Source organism: Schistocerca nitens, chromosome 10 (assembly GCF_023898315.1).
Source record: "Schistocerca nitens isolate TAMUIC-IGC-003100 chromosome 10, iqSchNite1.1, whole genome shotgun sequence".
NCBI classification, from domain to species: Eukaryota; Metazoa; Arthropoda; class Insecta; order Orthoptera; family Acrididae; genus Schistocerca; species Schistocerca nitens.
In genome coordinates, this window is record NC_064623.1 from 12,143,994 (window position 1) to 12,164,255 (window position 20,262).

The window sequence follows — 20,262 nt, forward strand, 5'->3', positions numbered from 1 at the left end:
CAGCCACTTACCATGAAAGGTAACAGACAAACTCTTTGGAAAAGACTGGGATAAAGTTAACAGCTTATTACAACATTTGTAACAGATACACACCATTGACAGACAATAAGAAAGGTCACACACAATTAGTGACAGCAATAACTGTAACCAACACAATGTCTCACATAGTCATCACAATAGTGGACCACGTGGAACGAAAGAAGACAATACAAATGCAAGAGACAGAGAAAGCAAAGGTCAAGAACATAACAGATCAGGACTTAGATACAGGAATAGGAATAACAACAGAGAACATCAAAGTAGGAGAGTCATCAATCATTCTTAACAGATTAAAGTGAAACATAAAACCAGAATCACATTCTTCAAAATTTATGTTATAAGATGTATACCATATAAGTTCTACCAAAGTATTGGGCACTTGGGAGTGGGTCACATATCGCCCTATTCTAATTAAAAAATTTAAATTTAAATTTAAAAAATTTAAAAATAGTACTTAACTAGCATTGTGCAGAATTCAGGTACAAATGGTGACATGTTCTTAATCACAGTGGAGAAATAATGTATGTAGTTGCTAGCACTGTATTATGGTATTAGTAAGATGATGTAAGGAATCTCAAAGATATCCCTTAATGTGAAGAACACCTGTTTTGTAGTCATTGGCCCTGATAGTATAGTCTATCAGAATTATTATTAATGTTGTCAGCAATATCACTAAATGGAGCCCCAACCATTCCTGAGTCTCTCCACTTTGAATGCTATGTTACAATGCAGCAACATCCAGCCCAAACAATGTTTAGGCATTAAGTACTGTTCTGAAACTAGTAAAGGTCTAACAAAAGAATATTTTTAGGATTACATACTAATAGAACAAAATTTGTGTGTAATTTTATTTTAGGGTTTGTACGTTATTATGTTAAGTTTTATAATGGCAAGTTTCACTTGATAAACACATCCAGGGAGATTTCTATCTTCCCTTGCTTACCTATATAGGATTAGCATGAGGTGCTTTAACCATCTTTGCAAATAAGACATACAATTGTCTTATCAAATAGCATGCAGATCTGATGCAATTTGTTGAATAAATTTAGAATTCTTTGTCTCCTGATTCCTACCACTGGAGATGATCACTTTAACTGACTTTTGCTAAGATGAATTTCTGCATATAAAAAATGTAATTGACATATTAGGTAAAGGATAGATTGCACTCAATATAAAGATGACATGTTGAGTTGCAGACAGGCGCAGCAAAAAGACTGTTACACATTTAGCTTTTTGCCAAAGCCTTCTTCAGCAAAGAAAACACATTCAGACAAGAAAGCACATTTCACACATACACAGACACCATCTCCGGCAGCTCGGAGTCTTTTCGTTGTGCCTACCTGCAACTCAAGGTGTCACTTTCATGGTGAGTAACAATCTATCCTTTTCCAAATAGTGTTGACATTCCAACCTGGAGTTTCCATTGTTTGACAAATATAATTGAATTAGCCACAGAAATTAAATATGAACTGATAGGTTATTATAGTGTAGACTGTTTATCTGAGATATTCAGATGTGTGATATACCTGAACTAACTCTTATTGGACGATCAAGAATTTTCATAGTACTTCTGTTTGAAGGTGGGGAAAAAAGGGACAATTTTAGTGCTGAGAGGTCATTGGAAAAGAATTTGACCTACTGTCTACTTTAGTAATTTGCTGTTAATACGAATCTAGCTTTACATGAACCAGAGTAACATGTAACTTAATCTGAACCAAATTATTACTTAATTAATATTGTGTAACCATGTGTATATTTGTGCATATGACATCTCGATAATCTAATATAAGCAAAGAATGAAAATATATGTAAAAAGTTGATGATGGAGAGGAAGCATGTATATGCCCATTTGATAGTAGTCTAATAGTTGTTAAAGTGGAGGATCAAAGTTAGTTTTATACTGTTTATCATACTTGTGTAAGTCATTCTGATCCATGTCTGTTTACAATGAGGCAACGAAAGTCAAGAGAAATCTCCTAATATTGTGCGGACCTCCTTTTGCCTGATGTAGTGCAACAACTCGACACGGCGTAGACTTGAAAAGTCATAATAAGTCCCCTACACAAATATAGACCAATGCTGCCTCTGCAGCCATCCATAATTGGGGAAGTGTTGTCGGAGCAGGATTATGTGCACGAACTGACCTATCGATTATGTGCCCTAAATGTGTGATGAGATTCATGGTGGGCAATCTGTGTGGCGAAATCATTCACTTGAATTATCCAGAATGTTCTACAAATTAATTGTGAACAACTGTGGCCCAGTGACACATTGTCACCCATAAAACAACTGTGGCCCAGTAACACTTTGTCATCCATAAAGATTCCATTATCATTTGGGAACATGAAGTCCAAGAATGGATGCAAATGATCTCCAAGTGGCCGAACATAATCATTTCCCATCAATGATCAGTTCATTTGGACCAGAGGACACTGTCCATTCCATGTAAACGCAGCTCACACCATTTTGGGGCTGCCACCAGCTTGTTGACAACCTGTATCCACAGCTTCGTGGGGTTTGCACCACACTCAAACCCTATCAGCAGCTCTTACCAACCAAAATTGGGACACATCTGACCAGGCCATCATTTTCCAGTGATCTAAAGTCTAACCAATATGGTCACAAGCCCAGGAGAGGTGGTGCAGCTGATGTTGTGCTGTTAGCAAAGGCACTGCTGCCATAGCCCATTAACAACAAATTTGACTGCACTGTTCTAACGGATGCGTTCATCGTACATCCCATATTGATTTCTGCAGTTATTTCATGCAATGACAACCCTACAAAATGCCATTCCCCTTGGTCATTAATTGAAGACCATCGAGCACTGTGTTGACTGTGGAAAGAGGTAATGCCTGAAATTTGGTACTCTTGGCACTCTCTTCATGCTGAATATTGAATTCCTTATTGATTTCTGAAATTGAATGTCCCACACATCTGGCTCCACTACCATTCTGCATCCAAAATCCGTCAATTTCCGTCATGTGGCCGTTATTGTGTTGGAAAGCTTTTCACATGAATCACCAGAGGACAAATGACAGCTCCACCAATGCACTGCTGTTTTATACCTCGTGTACACGATACTACTGCCACCTGTGTATGCGCGTACTGATATCCCATGACTTTTGTCACATTATTGTATAAGAGGCAGCAGATGAGAGGGTATTAGATTTACAGTGGTTTTATCTGTAATACTTGTGGTTAAAGTTAGTAGGTTAACTCTCAACTCCCATATTGTAACTGTCTATAAATAACAAGCACGATAAATTCGGCATTAGTGGGGATTTGGTTGGAAGTTAGGTAAAATCATTATCTCAAAAATTAAAGTTATCTTTATTTGATAACAATATTACTTTTGATCACATTCTGTTGCTGTTCTGTTTGTCTGTCTGAGGTGTTCCTTTTGGGCTCTGTGCAGTGACTGGAATGGCATAATTGTGGCTGAAATCTCAAGCACAGCAAAGAGACTTGTGCACTGTACACGGCTCCAAACATATTTACATCCTGAATGTCTAATGAATAATAATGTAAACTAAAGTGATGATATTTGTAATGGCCTTATTTTATCAGTAAAATGTTACACATGGTCCAGATCAGAGCACCGTACATTAAGAGAAGAATAAATTGTACATTTATCTTCAGGTTGTTGGACTACCAATTCAGAGAGTTGCAAATTAATGAATAACTAAGGAATATCTGTTGGGGGTCTTGCAACTTTTACTAAATGCAGAAATGTTTGACAGTTCAGGATTGATGCAGTTTGCATCAGTATATAGTCTGTCTCAATCACACCATGCACAGTTCAATTCTAACTGACAATATCGTCTAGTCAGCACGGGATAATGTATGTGTCATATGCTGTGAAGAACCAGCTCAATCGTGCCCACTCAGTGCTTGGTGCTCTGAAGCACCAGCATTGTACTCCGTCATCAGATTGCCACCTGTCCTGCTGTACAGAGAGGCAAGCCTCGGACCTCCACATTCTGTGATGAAGCTTCAATGTCCAGCACCTCATCACGGTTTCGCCATCCTTAAGCACTTTCCTAGATGCTCATGAAAGCAGCATACAAATAGAAGACTGGCTATACCATTTCTGAGAAGCTCGTTCACAGCTGCAGGCCAGGACAACCTGCTCTCTGTCAGAGTCACTTACGTCAACGGGTCTCCCCATTTGCGGCCCGTATCGTGGCAAAAATGATTCCCCAATTGTCTCTGCTCACTGTGTCACCTCACTTGCCTGCAACACCACCTGACAGCATTCAGTCATGCAGTGGTCAGTGTTAATGATGTTTAACACATTATTCCACTCCATTTTGGCCTGATGCAGCAACAGTGATTCAATTATCCAAAAATAGAAAACAGTCCCTGTTGCAAGTGCAGTATTAATAATGATGCATTTTGCCCAGTTAGTGCATCTTCAGATTATCTATCATTAGTAATACCAATCTCGTTAATAACACTTTACTCACGAACCTATTGAGAATCGATCAATGAGATAGCTAAACTAAAGGTGAGAAGTGAAGTATTTCTTTTGCCTCAAACACCAGAGATCGAATTAGTCGTATTCAGAAGCCACTGATGTGGTAGCATTAAAGTGAAGGCCACAGTCATGAAATATACATGAAGGAAAGCCTGAAATGGCAAGTAAAACCTCCAGGCTAAAAGCGTAAAATGCATGAATGCAGGATTAGGAATCAAAATGAAACTCACCAAACCACAGTAACATGCAGTAAGCAAATAGGTAAGCGACACTGCTCTGGACAACGTGAACGCTCAAGTGAGTGGGCTGCACAGTAGGCTGGCTCGAGGACAAAATTTAGTGAAAGTGCAGAGTGGCAGTGCTGATAGGAAAAAGGGACTGAAATAAAGTAAATGCTGCTCAGAGCCAATCAAAAAGATGGAACTGAATATAATATTCTTAAAAATTGCAAATAGATTAACTACTGGTGACGCAGAAAATAACTATTACGGTAAACTGCTAGTGATTTATATTTGATGATTGTGCCCTTTGCTTTACCTTCATCATATCAATGGCTTTGAAATATGACTAATGCAGTCCCTGCTGTTCAAGGCTAGTGAATCACTTCACACCTCACCTTTAACTTAGTTAATCCATTGATCATGAATAAACTGTTGTGTAACAGGATTGTTGATACTAATTACAGATAATCTGGGAATGTGCTAACCAGGCAACATGTGTTATTATTAATAAAACACTTGCAACAGTGACTGTTTTCTATTTTTGGAATAATGTTTCTGCTCATCAGTGGTTAATAATAATGAAACCAGTCGGCTCTGCTAACAAATTAATCAATGGAGAACGAGACTACCATCAAAAAATTCTTCAGGCAGCTCTTAGTCTGTGCTTTGCAGGTAGCTAAAATTTCAGTATTTCTGGGAAGTTACTGAAAATGTGTGTTCCTGAATAATGGACAAATTTCTAGACTGATGTGAGCTGAACACACCGATGGAAACACTGATAAAGTTACACAAAATCTGTATTTGTTGCTTGATTAATTGACTCAGTCATTCATTCATCCATCCATCATGTTCTGTAGATCCTATCACAAAGGTGAACCTTCAGCAATGTAGAATTAGTCAACATGAGACAAAGACATCATAGAAACTTAGTCTGTATGCTGCATTAACAATAAACCATAACTGTACTGCTTAATGCTAGTCAAGCTTATGTCTCCAACTGTAACTGACTAAATTAGTAAGTAAGAAATGGTAGCTCTCTGTAAATCTGGAGGAAAGGCAGAAAGTGACCACGACAAAAAGAATGAACCTGACACCACTGAATTACAAGATGAGTGATGCGTGTCTGGAGCACAAAAGATCATTTAAACATTCAGGAGTAATACAAAAAGTGATATAAAATTGGACTGACACAAAAGTTTTAGTGGGGATGGCAAAAGGGAGAATCAGTATTGGTGGAAGGGGTATGGGAGTGTGGTGCATCTACACAGGAAAAATTCATACAAGATATTAGTATGACCAATTCTAGACTGCTGTTCCAGTATTATGAATCCTTATCAAGTAGGTATGGCATCAGACATCAGAAGAAATCAGAGATGTGTAGCCAGAATCATAACAGATGTATGTAGCCTATACAAAGCTGCTCAGGGATCTTAAATGGAAATCTCTGGAAAAAAGATGATGTGGTTCTCACGAAACTCTGCTAGGTAAATTTGGAGAACTGATATTCAGTGGAGGTGATGTGGTAGTTACATTGCATATATCAAACAGGGGACAAGAATAAGCTAAGATCAATTAGGGTGCACCAATAAAACCACACCATCAATCCTTTAAAGAATCAAACTCCTGTGTGTAAAACATAAAATCTCCTGAACTATACAAGGTGTGATCAAAAATAATGGGAACTTTTTATTTTCACAGGCTGCATACAATCGATTAAAAAAAGGTTAGATGTGTTTTCGAGTGCTTGGCAAATTTTTACTTTCAAAAAGATTGAGCAGCAAAGAATTTGCATTAAATTTTGCTTGAAGAAAGAAATGAAGTGCAAAACTGCATTCAAAATGTTTATTGTGGCTTTTGGTGAATCTACTATGAGTAAATCAAACAATGGAAAATCCAGGATGGAATGTAACAATATGAGAGAAGGAAAGTTGCTACTAGCCATATAGCGGAGATGCTGAGCCGCGATAGGCACAACCTACTCCAGTCCGATCACTAACATTACCTATCACATCAAACGCAGGGCTCCCTGTGAAACCAGTCACGTGATCTACAAGCTAAGCTGCAACCACTGTGCTGCATTCTATGTAGGCACGACAACCAACAAGCTGTCTGTCCGCATGAATGGCCACCGACAAACTGTGACCAAAAAACAAGTGGACCACCCTGTAGCTGAACACGCTGCCAAACATGGTACCCCTCATCTCAATGCTTCACAGCCTGCGCCATATGGATCCTTCCCACCAACACCAGCTTTTCTGAATTGCGCAGGTGGGAACTTTCCCTGCAATACAGCCTCTGTTCCCGTAACCCTCCTGGCCTCAACTTTTGTTAGTCACTGTCCTCACCCATCCAGCCCCCTCCCTGTTCCCATTCCAGCACTACACAGCCGTCATTTCACCGCCACACCTAGTCTTTTAATTTTTTTCCCCCCCTCTCCTTTCCGCTACTTACCCCCTCCCCCCTCCGCACCTTCTCTCCTACCTTCCGTCTAAATTGCAACACTTCACTGTCTGCCTCTCCCACCATACTATCCCTCCCCCTCCCCGCCCCAGCCTCCTCCTTACCCCCACCCAGTTGCCACTCCTATCATGCACTGGTGCTGCTGCTCGCAGTGTAGTTTCAGCTCTCTGAGACTGCAGATGTGTGTGCAAGTTGTGAGTGGGTGAGTGGGTGTGTGTATGTGTGTACTGCTGACAAAGGCCTTAATGGCCGAAAGCTATGATAGTGTGAATCTTTTTATTGTGCCTATCACGGCTCAGCATTTCCACTATATGGTGAGTAGCAACTTTCCTTCTTCGTATTGCTACTATGAGTAAAGTAAGAGTTTACGAGTGGCATAAACATTTCAAAGAGGACTGAGTAGACGTTGAAGATGACGACTGCCCTGGATGCCCTAGCATATCAATTACTGACGACAATGTGGAAGACGTAATGAAAATAGTTCTGAAAAATTGCTGAATCATCATTAGAGAGGTTGCTGATGATGTCAGTGTATCCTTTGGCTCAAACTAACAATTTTTTCAGATGTTTAGGACAAGAAATATGTAACAGCAAAGTGTGTTCCAAAATTGTTGAATTGTGATCAAAAACATCATCATATAAACATCATTCAAGAGTTGATAAATGAAGCTGACAACAATCTAGAACTTCTAAAGAAGGTGCTCACAGGTGACGAAAGAGGGTGTTTGGGTATGATATCGAAACCGAGGCCCAATCGTCCCAATGGAAACTGCCTGAAAAGCCAAGACCAAAAGAAAAATTTGACAAGTCTGATCACATGTGAAGGTTCTCCTCGCTGTTTCCTTTGATTACAGTGGGATAGTGCATCATGAGTTCCTGTCGTATGCCCGTACAGTCAATAAGGAATACTATCTGGACGTTTTGCGCCACCTGTGTGTAACATTCCAAAGAAAATGTCTAGAGTTGTGGCAAAACCACTTGTACAAATTGCATCACAATAATGCTCCACCTTATATTCTGGCTTGACATAGGATACAAGAATAGAATCATCATTTATCTCTTCACAGGCATAATGAGACTTTTTATCTATGTGTTTAGTCCTTTTATCAATGTAATAGAGGGAAACATTCCACGTGGGAAAAATATATCTAAAAACAAAGATGGTGTGACTTACCGAACGAAAGCGCTGGCAGGTCGATAGACACACAAACAAACACAAACACACACACAAAATTCAAGCTTTCGCAACAAACTGTTGCCTCATCAGGAAAGAGGGGAAGGAGAGGGAAAGACGAAAGGATGTGGGTTTTAAGGGAGAGGGTAAGGAGTCATTCCAATCCTGGGAGCGGGAAGACTTACCTTACGGGGAAAAAAGGACAGGTATACACTCGCACACATACACATATCCATCCACACATATACAGACACAAGCAGACATATTTGAATACCCGTCCTTTTTTCCCCCTAAGGTAAGTCTTTCCGCTCCCAGGATTGGAATGACTCCTTACCCTCTCCCTTAAAACCCACATCCTTTCGTCTTTCCCTCTCCTTCCCCTCTTTCCTGATGAGGCAACAGTTTGTTGCAAAAGCTTGAATTTTGTGTGTGTGTTTGTGTTTGTTTGTGTGTCTATCGACCTGCCAGCGCTTTCGTTCGGTAAGTCACATCATCTATGTTTTTAGATATGTTTAGTCCTTTTGTGACATTCATTATTTTTTAACAATTGCAATGCACCCTGGTTGACCACAAAGAGTTATGCCGGTTGTTTCATGTTGACACTGAGCTGCTGCAAGAATGTGCAAAGCCAAATTATTACAACAGCTCCACCAGATGCTTCAACATACTCCAATTCCATTGTTAATCTGGCAACACATTTTTGTCTGCCAATGTCCAGGTAACTGGTATGTTGTTGTTGTTGTGGTCTTCAATCCTGAGACTGGTTTGATGCAGCTCTCCATGCTACTCTATCCTGTGCAACCTTCTTCATCTCCCAGTACCTACTGCAACCTACATCCTTCTGAATCTGCTTAGTGTATTCATCTCTTGGTCTCCCCCTACGATTTTTACCCTCCACGATGCCCTCCAATACTAAATTGGTGATCCCTCGATGTCTCAGAACATGTCCTACCAACTGATCCCTTCTTCTGGTCAAGTTGTGCAACAAACTCCTCTTCTCCCCAATCCTATTCAGTACCTCCTCATTAGTTATGTGATCTACCCATCTAATCTTCAGCATTCTTCTGTAGCACCACATTTTGAAAGCTTCTATTCTCTTCTTGTCCAAACTATTTACCGTCCATGTTTCACTTCCATACATGGCTACACTCCATACAAATACTTTCAGAAATGACTTCCTAACACTTAAATCTATACTCGATGTTAACAAATTTCTCTTCTTCAGAAACGCATTCCTTGCCATTGCCAGTCTACATTTTATATCCTCTCTACTTCGACCATCATCGGTTATTTTGCTTCCCAAATAGCAAAACTCCTTTACTACTTTAAGTGTCTCATTTCCTAATCTAATACCCTCAATATCATCCGACTTAATTCGACTACATTCCATTATCCTCGTTTTGCTTTTGTTGATGTTCATCTTATATCCTCCCTTCAAGACACCATCCATTCCGTTCAAGTGCTCTTCCAAGTCCTTTGCTGTCTCTGACAGAATTACAATGTCATCGGCGAACCTCAAAGTTTTTATTTCTTCTCCATGGATTTTAATACCTACTCCGAATTTTTCTTTTGTTTCCTTTACTGCTTGCTCAATATACAGATTGAATAACATCGGGGAGAGGCTACAACCCTGTCTTACTCCCTTCCCAACTGCTGCTTCCCTTTCATGTCCGTCGACTCTTATAACTGCCATCTGGTTTCTGTACAAATTGTAAATAGCCTTTCACTCCCTGTATTTTACCCCTGCCACCTTTAGAATTTGAAAGAGAGTATTCCAGTCAACATTGTCAAAAGCTTTCTCTAAGTCTACAAATGCTAGAAACGTAGGTTTGCCTTTCCTTAATCTTTCTTCTAAGGTAAGTCGTAAGGTCAGTATTGCCTCACGTGTTCCAGTATTTCTACGGAATCCAAATTGATCTTCCCCGAGGCCGGCTTCTACTAGTTTTTCCATTCGTCTGTAAAGAATTCGTGTTAGTATTTTGCAGCTGTGGCTTATTAAACTGATTGTCCGGTAATTTTCACATCTGTCAACACCTGCTTTCTTTGGGATTGGAATTATTATATTCTTCTTGAAGTCTGAGGGTATTTCACCTGTTTCATACATCTTGCTCACCAGATGGTAGAGTTTTGTCAGTACTGGCTCTCCCAAGGCCGTCAGTGGTTCCAATGGAATGTTGTCTACTCCGGGGGCCTTGTTTCGACTCAGGTCTTTCAGTGCTCTGTCAAACTCTTCATGCAGTATCGTATCTCCCATTTCATCTTCATCTACATCCTCTTCCATTTCCATAATATTGTCCTCAAGTACATCGCCCTTGTATAGACCCTCTATATACTCCTTCCACCTTTCTGCTTTCCCTTCTTTGCTTAGAACTGGGTTTCCATCTGAGCTCTTGATGTTCATACAAGTGGTTCTCTTATCTCCAAAGGTCTCTTTAATTTTCCTGTAGGCAGTATCTATCTTACCCCTAGTGAGAAAAGCCTCTACATCCTTACATTTGTCCTCTAGCCATCCCTGCTTAGGCATTTTGCACTTCCTGTCGATCTCATTTTTGAGACGTTTGTATTCCTTTTTGCCTGCTTCATTTACTGCATTTTTATATTTTCTCCTTTCATCAATTAAATTCAATATTTCTTCTGTTACCCAAGGATTTCTACTAGCCCTCGTCTTTTTACCTATTTGATCCTCTGCTGCTTTCACTACTTAATCCCTCAAAGCTACCCATTCCTCTTCTACTGTATTTCTTTCCCCCATTCCTGTCAATTGTTCCCTTATGCTCTCCCTGAAACTCTCTAGAACCTCTGGTTCTTTCAGTTTATCCAGGTCCCATCTCCTTAAATTCCCACCTTTTTGCAGTTTCTTCAGTGTTAATCTACAGGTCATAACCAATAGATTGTGTCAGAGCCCACATCTGCCCCTGGAAATGTCTTACAATTTAAAACCTGGTTCCTAAATCTCTGTCTTACCATTATATAATCTATCTGATACCTTTTAGTATCTCCAGGGTTCTTCCATGTATACAACCTTCTATCATGATTCTTAAACCAAGTGTTAGGTATGATTAAGTTGTGCTCTGTGCAAAATTCTACCAGATGGCTTCCTCTTTCATTTCTTAGCCCCAATCCATATTCACCTACTACGTTTCCTTCTCTCCCTTTTCCTACACTCGAATTCCAGTCACCCATGACTATTAAATTTTCGTCTCCCTTCACTATCTGAATAATTTCTTTTATTTCATCATACATTTCTTCAATTTCTTCGTCATCTGCAGAGCTACTTGGCATATAAACTTGTACTACTGTAGTAGGTGTGGGCTTCGTATCTATCTTGGCCACAATAATGCGTTCACTATGCTGTTTGTAATAGCTTACCCGCATTCCTATTTTCCTATTCATTATTAAACCTACTCCTGCATTACCCCTATTTGACTTTGTGTTGATAACCCTGTAGTCACCTGACCAGAAGTCTTGTTCCTCCTGCCACCGAACTTCACTAATTCCCACTATATCTAATTTTAACCTATCCATTTCCCTTTTTAAATTTTCTAACCTACCTGCCCGATTAAGTGATCTGACATTCCACGCTCCAATCCGTAGAATGCCAGTTTTCTTTCTCCTGATAACGACATCCTCTTGAGTAGTCCCCGCCCGGAGATCCGAATGGGGGACTATTTTACCTCCAGAATATTTTACCCAAGAGGACGCCATCATCATTTAATCATACAGTAAAGCTGCATGCCCTCGGGAAAAATTACGGCCGTAGTTTCCCCTTGCTTTCAACCGTTCGCAGTACCAGCACAGCAAGGCCATTTTGGTTATTGTTACAAGGCCAGATCAGTCAATCATCCAGACTGTTGCCCTTGCAACTACTGAAAAGGCTGCTGCCCCTCTTCAGGAACCACACGTTTGTCTGGCCTCTCAACAGATACCCCTCCATTGTGGTTGCACCTACGGTACGGCTATCTGTATCGCTGAGACACGCAAGCCTCCCCACGAACGGCAAGGTCCATGGTTCATTGGGGGGGGGGGGGGGGGGGGGGGGCGGTAACTGGTCTACTGATTAATATACTGACACAACCTGTTGTTGAATGATGAGTACTAATATCAGAATCTGAGTGTACATTAGGTTTAAGACTACTCCCACTGTATTTAATACCTTTGTCTCATGTACCTTCAAGTTCTATTTGTATGTGTTTAACAACAGTCTAATGCTCTGATACAGAGTAGTTGAAAACCTGACTTATGTGACTGATAGAAAAATTTATAGCACGTGTCATCACTGTGGCAGCAAATATGAAACCACTTACAGCCTCGCAAAATGGAACATTTTCCATGGATTTCTTGTCTTCATCAGCTGGGCACTGTCCCAAGAGCAACTGCAAACTGTGATCAGCAGGCTTTGCATCAGACTTACTGTTGCTCGTGTTGAACTTTTCTATGAGGTGACTAATACACCCCTCCTGGCAGATGAACAATTCTTTAGTTTCACAGTCTTCCCTCTCCACCAGCTGTTGAAACACTAAGACCTCTGAAGCAACATCTGGAATCTTTTCACATATATCAGCATGAAAAAATTATTCTGGACTACAAGCATTCATTAGCAAATTTGATTTGAATCCCCTCCTATGCAGTTTACCATACTGACATGTTTTACAAAAGAATTTACTTCAGGTGATTATTTTAGATTTGGACTCAAACCATAGTTAGCCATTTTCTTCAGATGATTGAAAGTTTACATGTCCCAACCTCTTATGCTGTAACAGAGCTAATTTAGACAGTTTACAATTTGCCTTTTCAGCACTTTCTATTGAAAACAAGATTCTGTAATGCTGATTTTCAGCCTTTATACCAATTGCTGCATCTCTCACTTTGTACCCCAATTTTGTCGTTAACTATGATTTTTAAACTTTTACTATCTGTTGTTTCCACTGAAAAAAGATTTTTCTTCAAACCAGGTACATATAATGCATCCTCTATTGTACAGAGTACCCATACACAGACTACTACTGCATTTAACTTAACTGATCCAATATCTTCAGCACAGGCCACTGAATTATCTCCTGTCTGGGTGTGAATTTCAAACTTCCCTATTGTTTTAAATGTTGAAACACATTCCTTCTAGGAAGTCATGTATTTTGATGCAGCACTCCATTGGGCCTTCACGGCCTCTTCAGGCAGAGTGTAGTTTACTATTAGCACACCGAATATTATCACAATTAGTAGAGGTTGCCAAAATCTTACTAATTTCTGCACTGAGAGCTTGAGGTTTAGTTTATTGACTTAAACAGTCTTTTTTTGCAGTCAGACTTAAAATGATCTTTCTTATAACAATAACAGCACTTAGCGATCTTCTCATTTACAGTGTTTTTGCTTAAATTGCTTTGCAAAGACTGACTTCTATCCTTTTTGTGATTAACTTTAACAGCAGCAAAAACATTTGCTGTTTCTTTAACATGTGACTGATGTCACACTTCTCTCTGTAACCTTACTGTTAAATTACCTCAAGTGTGCTTACTTTGCTCACAGGAGTCCCAAGCAGTAACAAATGAACCACATTTTGCCAGCACTCCACGTAAGACTCTGGCAGTCTAATCTGCAACAGACTGCGCTACAACAGACTGTGCTAATGCTTCAACTCTTCTTATGTGTTGTGCAACAGTATCACAGTGCAATGTTTTATAACTGAATTACTGTTGTTTCAATGTAACATTATTTATTTCAGATTGCTATCCTTGAATTACCCTAAGACAGTTCCACATACGAAGGGAGTTTGAAAAGTCCGTGCAAAAATAAAAACTACTTACGTGTTTGGGGTAAATCTTTTTTATCTTTCGACATAGTCTCCTTTTAGGCTTCTATACTTCATCCAACGCTGTTCTAATTTGTTGATCCCTTCCGAATAATAGGAATTGTTCGAGTCTGCAAAATAGTGCTATTAGTTGCTGCAATCACCTCCTCGTTTGAATAAAACCTTTGTCCTGCCAGCCATTTCTTCAAATTGGGGAACAAATAGAAATCCAAGGGAGCCAAGTCTGGAGAATAGGGGGGATGTGAAATGAGTTGGAATCATATTTCCATTAATTTTGTGACCACAACTGCTGAGGTGTGTGCTGGTGCATTGTCGTGACGGAAAAGGACATTTTTGCGGTCCAATCGCCGGCGTTTTTCTTGCAGCTTGGTTTTCAAATGGTCCAATAACGATGAATATTATTCACCTGTAATAGTTTTACCCTTTTCAGATAGTCAATGAGGATTATCCCTTGCAAATCCTAAAAGACAGTCGCCATAATCTTTCTGGCCAAAGGAATGGTCTTCGCCTTTTTTGGTGCAGATTCTCCCTTGGTAACCCATTGTTTAGATTGTTGTTTGCTCTCAGGAGTATAGTAATGTATCCATGTTTCATCCACAGTGATGAAACAATGCGTTAAGTCCTGTGTATTCTTCATGAACAGCTGCAAACCATCCTTGCAACACTTCACACGATTCTGTTCTTGGTCAAGCATAAGCAATCGCAAAGCCCATCTTGCGGATAGCTTTCTCATGTCCAAATGTTTATGAAAAATATTATGTACCCATTCATTTGATACACTCACAGCACTATCAATTTCACGCACCTTAACTCTTCTGTCATTCATCACCATATTATGGATTTTATCAATGATTTATGGAGTCCTAATCTCCACAGGGCATTCAGAACATTCAGCATCACTTGTGCCCCTCTGGCCACTCCAAAAATTTTGAAACCATTTATAAACTGTTCTAATCAAAGGTGCAGAGTCACTGTAATGTTTATCAAGCTTCTCTTCAGTCTCCTGACGTATTTTGCCTCTCATAAAGTAATGTTTAATCACCACATTAAATTATTTTTTGTCCATTTTTTGACAATCACTTGACTTCCTTGATTCACACAAATGCCAAACACAAAGAGATAGACCAATATGGCTGAAACTTGGTGTGCATTCTTTCCAAAGATGCTACTAAACGTGACCTCAATATATGCTGGTGGTGCCATCTCTCGCACTTTGCACGGACTTTTCAAACGCACCTCGTACTATTTGCTATAGCTCATGACACAACAGTTTGCAGCTGTCAAATTCCATATCAGACAAGATACAATGCATTGCTTTTGCATTAAGCTCATTCCTCATGCTCTGTGTGTCTACACCTTCAACTGGTTTTACTCTACTTCTGCAAATAACATCAAGCAAGGCCTCAGCATATAAGGTAATCTCCACTTGATGTTTTGAAAGCTGAAGATTACCTCGATCAAATTTCTGGAAACTGAAAAACTTTGTTTGAACATTCTTTTACACTTCCACTAGTCAAGTGAAAAGCCCACTTTGACTGAACTCTCATCAGAGACTTGAATCTATATAAAGAAAAAAAATTACACCAGTTAATGAACACTTTTAAGTGGGCCTATACCCTTTTAGGCAGATTGTAATCAAGTTATCACAATTCCAGTGAATAAATTTCATTATTCAAATGAAAAAGAAGGCACTTTAAACACAACATGCAGAATAGATTCCATTAGTAATTATAATTAGGCAAATTGAAACACAAAGGAAAAAACTATCTTGAAAGAGAAAAAGATATAAAAAGACATCACACACACACACACACACACACACACACACACACACACACACACACACACACACACACACTAGTAAGTTATTGTCCATTTGTGCATAGATATTACAAGATAATCTGCACAAGCCGTACTAAGTGACAACGTAATTACTTGAGAAAAGGTGAACTTCTTAGCCAAGATCACTTGTAGACAACCTTGACTGTTGATTACCAGTTTCAGTACACATGGTTACCATCTTCAGATCTGCGAATGCTTTCATACATTGTGAATTTTGCACAGAGAGCTGTTTAACCCCTAGTGGTAGCTTCTGTCCAGCTGATCTCTACAGGCTGTGACCTTTGCAGTTTAGTGACGTGTTTCCACTGCTACTGATTTCAGGTCATTTGTTGGCCTACAAAGATAACTTGCTCTAATAAGGTACGGTGGTACCCTTACATATGAAAACATCAGGCCACATATCCTTCCACACTCAAAATCATTCAGACATTGCATTCTCCTCTGAACAATGAATGATGATAGGAATTTCACGCAATAAAGATAAATACAGCACATTGGAATATAGTCTTAACATAATATAGTAAACAACCATTTTGTGGGGCATTATGCATCTTACACATGAATTTAATCTTTTCATTACCTCAAGTCTTTTATGTTTTTATATTGGTGTAATGTGATATTAACTCATTGACTTTAGCCTTTCCATTAATATCGTTGTTGTGAGTCCGTATGTTTTAAGTAGTAGATCTCTGGAACACAATGTTGCCATAAACTGTGACTCTGCTATGTATGGTAACATCATCTAACTGTTGTTACTGTGTGAATTAACCGTGTTATACACTATCACTGTAATTATTTTACTATTTGCATATGTGTTAATTACTTGGGTTTCCATCTGCAGCATAGACTGGTATTAAAATGACACAGTGGAAGCCTGCCTGTAACTTTAATAATTTTACAATTATGTCTGCAGATTTTTATAAATTACAGAATACTGTCATATAGCAATTTATTGTATATCAGTTTGTGGAAATTGCACCTAGTTGTAAAGCAGCTTCTATATAGGTGCACTTATGCAAGTAAATGTAATAGGAGTAATTTTTAGCTTCTGTTTTAAAAACTATTTTACAATAATTTTAAAAAAGGTGTTCAGGAGTCTGTTACTGACATATATCAGGAATCCAATGACCTGTCTAGTGGTGCACTGTCTGCAGTGAAGCACACAGTAGTGTGTGGTATGGGATGTATTACTCTGTACACTGTTACTTTAACCTCAACTTGACGATCCATCATTCATCTCATCCCTCACATACCTGGCAATGTTTCAGAAAGAGTACTTGTAAAGCTAGTATTTAAGTCTTGTAATAAATAACCTTTTACTGAGATATGTTGTAATATGGTTTTGCTATTATAATGCATCTGCTCTGTGTACTTAATTTTATCTCTGTATAATTTCACAATGTATGAATGTATTCACAGACATGTAGATGGTAACCTCGCTTACCGAAACCAGCATTCAACAATAAAAGTTGTTTACATTCAATTTTGGCTAAGAAGTTCACCTTCTCTCAAGTAATTATTACAGATTAATCCTTACAACTCAAGATGAGTAAACTAACCGATATACAATTGTATATGGAACTGTAGAGGAGAAAACTCCACTGCTTAGAAGAGCTTCTCCCTTGGCCCTCCATTCTTATTATTTGCTACTGGTTTCTTTATGTACCTACTTTATATCACCAGTCCTTCCCCATATGGTATACAGATTTTCTTCTGAGGGTTTCAGGAGTTGTTGCAACTCTCTGTAATGTTAAATTCTATTTTTTTTTCACCTAATCCTAGTACAGAGTTAGGAAAAAAGATACAGGCCTACTGTTGTTGGAGACTTTGTGATCAGTCAGTTGTGTTATTTTATTTTTCATGACTTCAGTGCAAAATTGTGAACTAGTCGATATAAAAGCACATGCAATGTATACTTTTTGATCAAGTCCCCATGTAACTGGGTTCAAATTTCACCTGTGGCCTACCTTAACAAGTAATGCTATACTACCTCAGCATGTTATGCAATTTACTGTACACAAATACATATTAAAGGACACATTCCATTTGTCATCCACACAGAATTCATTAAGAGGTTATTTATCTTCTGTGTCACACAGAAATTCGTGTTTTCCTTTCCATTTGCACACGCAACACTTTTGGTCACATTTAACAATTTTCAACTACTTTCATGGCAAATGTTGTCAAGTTAACATCTTACTGGTATGTTTCTTCACATGTAACACAGAACTTACACAGTAAAAAAGTGTCTGCTGCTTAACATGTCATTATAAAATTAGATGATAATTTTTGTGTGTGTGTGGGGTCTGTCTTTCGGACACATCTGCAAGAATAGACACCGCACTGATCCAGCAGCCACTACGAATTAACACACAAAGGAGTTACAGACAGATGTGAGTGGGCATTGATTGGAATCAATGGCGAAAGTTGAAAATTTGTGGTGGACCATAATTCTAAACTGGGTCTCCTGCTTACTAGCAGATGTTCTGACCACTGAGCCATCCAGACACAGTGGCCATTGCAACTGCATTGACTACCCTAGCACACCTCCCGTCAGACCCAAATTCTCAACTTATCAGTGCACTACGACTGTAGTGCCCCTTGCCCATTGTTCTCATTACTTGCACCATTTCCCATTCACATAAGAGTTTGACCTGGTGTGCTTCTGCACTGAAGAGATCAGTGGCTGTTCCACCTTTTTTTATACGCTGAAGTGCTAAAGAAACTGGTACAGGCACACATATTCAAATACAGAGATACGTAAACTGGCAGAATACGGCACTGCGATCGGCAAAGCATATGTAAGACAACGAATGTCTGGCGCTGTTGTTAGATCAGTTACTGCTGCTGTGACTGCAGGTTATCAAGATTTAAGTGAGTTTGAACGTGGTGTTACAGTCAGCGCACGAGCGATGGGACACAGCATCTCCGAGGTAGCGATTATGTGGGGATTTTCATGTATGACCATTTCACGAGTCTACATTGAAAATGAGGAATGTGGCAAAACATCAAATCTCTCACCAGAATCTCTGCCAGAAAAAGATCCTGCGAGAACGGGACCAACGATGACTGAAAATAATTGTCCGACGTGACAGAAGTGCCACCCTTCTGCAGATTGCTGCAGATTTCAATGCTGGGCCATCAACAAGTGTCAGCGTGTGAACTACTCAATGAACAGTATCAATATGGACTTTTGGAGCCGAAGGCCCACTCGCATACCCTTGATGACTGCACAACACAAAGCTTTACGACTCGCCTGGACTCCTCGATACCGATACTGGACTGTTGAGGACTGGAAACATATTGCCTGGTCAAACGAGTCTCGTTTCAAATTGTATCGAGCAGATGGACGTGTACGGGTATAGAGACAATGTCATGAATCCGTGTTCTCTGCATGTCAGCAGTGGACTGTTCAAGCTGGTGGAGTCTCTGTGATAGTGTTGGGCATGTGCAGTTGGAGTTACAGTCAGCATCCTGTCTGATCACCTGCATCTGTTCATGTCCATTGTGCATTCTGACAGACTTGGGCAATTCCAGCAGGACAATGTGACACTCCAAATGTCAAGAATTACTACAGAATGACTCCAGGAACACCATCCTATGTTTAAACACTTCCGCTGGCCACTCCCCAGAAATGAACATTATTGAGCATATCTCGGATGCCTTGGCACATGCTGTTCAGAAGAGATCTCCACCCGCTCGTACTCTTACAGATTTACGGACAGCCCTGCAGGAGTCATGGTGTCAGTTCCAGTACTACTTCAGACATTAGTCGAGTCCATGCCACATCGTGTTGTGGCACTTCTGTGTGCTCACGAGGGTCTTACATGATATTAGGCAGATGAACCAGTTTCTTTGCCTCTTTAGTGTGTGTATATATAGTGTGTGTCTGCTCTTTTGGACAGGTCTGACAGGAGACGAGCTAGAGTAACAGGAGACCCAGATCGAATCCTGGTCCGGCACAAGTTTTCAACTTTTCCCATTGATTTCAGTCAATGCGAACTCACAGCCTATGTCTGCAATTCCTTTTGTGTCTTAATTCACAGCGGCTGCTGGATCAATATGGTGTCTCCAGAATGAGATTTTCACTCTGCAGCGGAGTGTGCGCTGATATGAAACTTCCTGGCAGATTAAAACTGTGTGCCCGACCGAGACTCGAACTCGGGACCTTTGCCTTTCGCGGGCAAGTGCTCTACCAACTGAGCTACCGAAGCACGACTCACGCCCTGTACTCACAGCTTTA

General features: G+C 39.8%; 1 protein-coding gene across 1 annotated transcript in view; it reads right to left on the minus strand.

The window, feature by feature from the left end:
* Positions 1-20,262, minus strand: part of LOC126210249 (1,5-anhydro-D-fructose reductase-like) — a 72,558-nt gene that overhangs the window by 33,040 nt on the left and 19,256 nt on the right. The gene's annotated exons all lie outside the window — the stretch shown is intronic.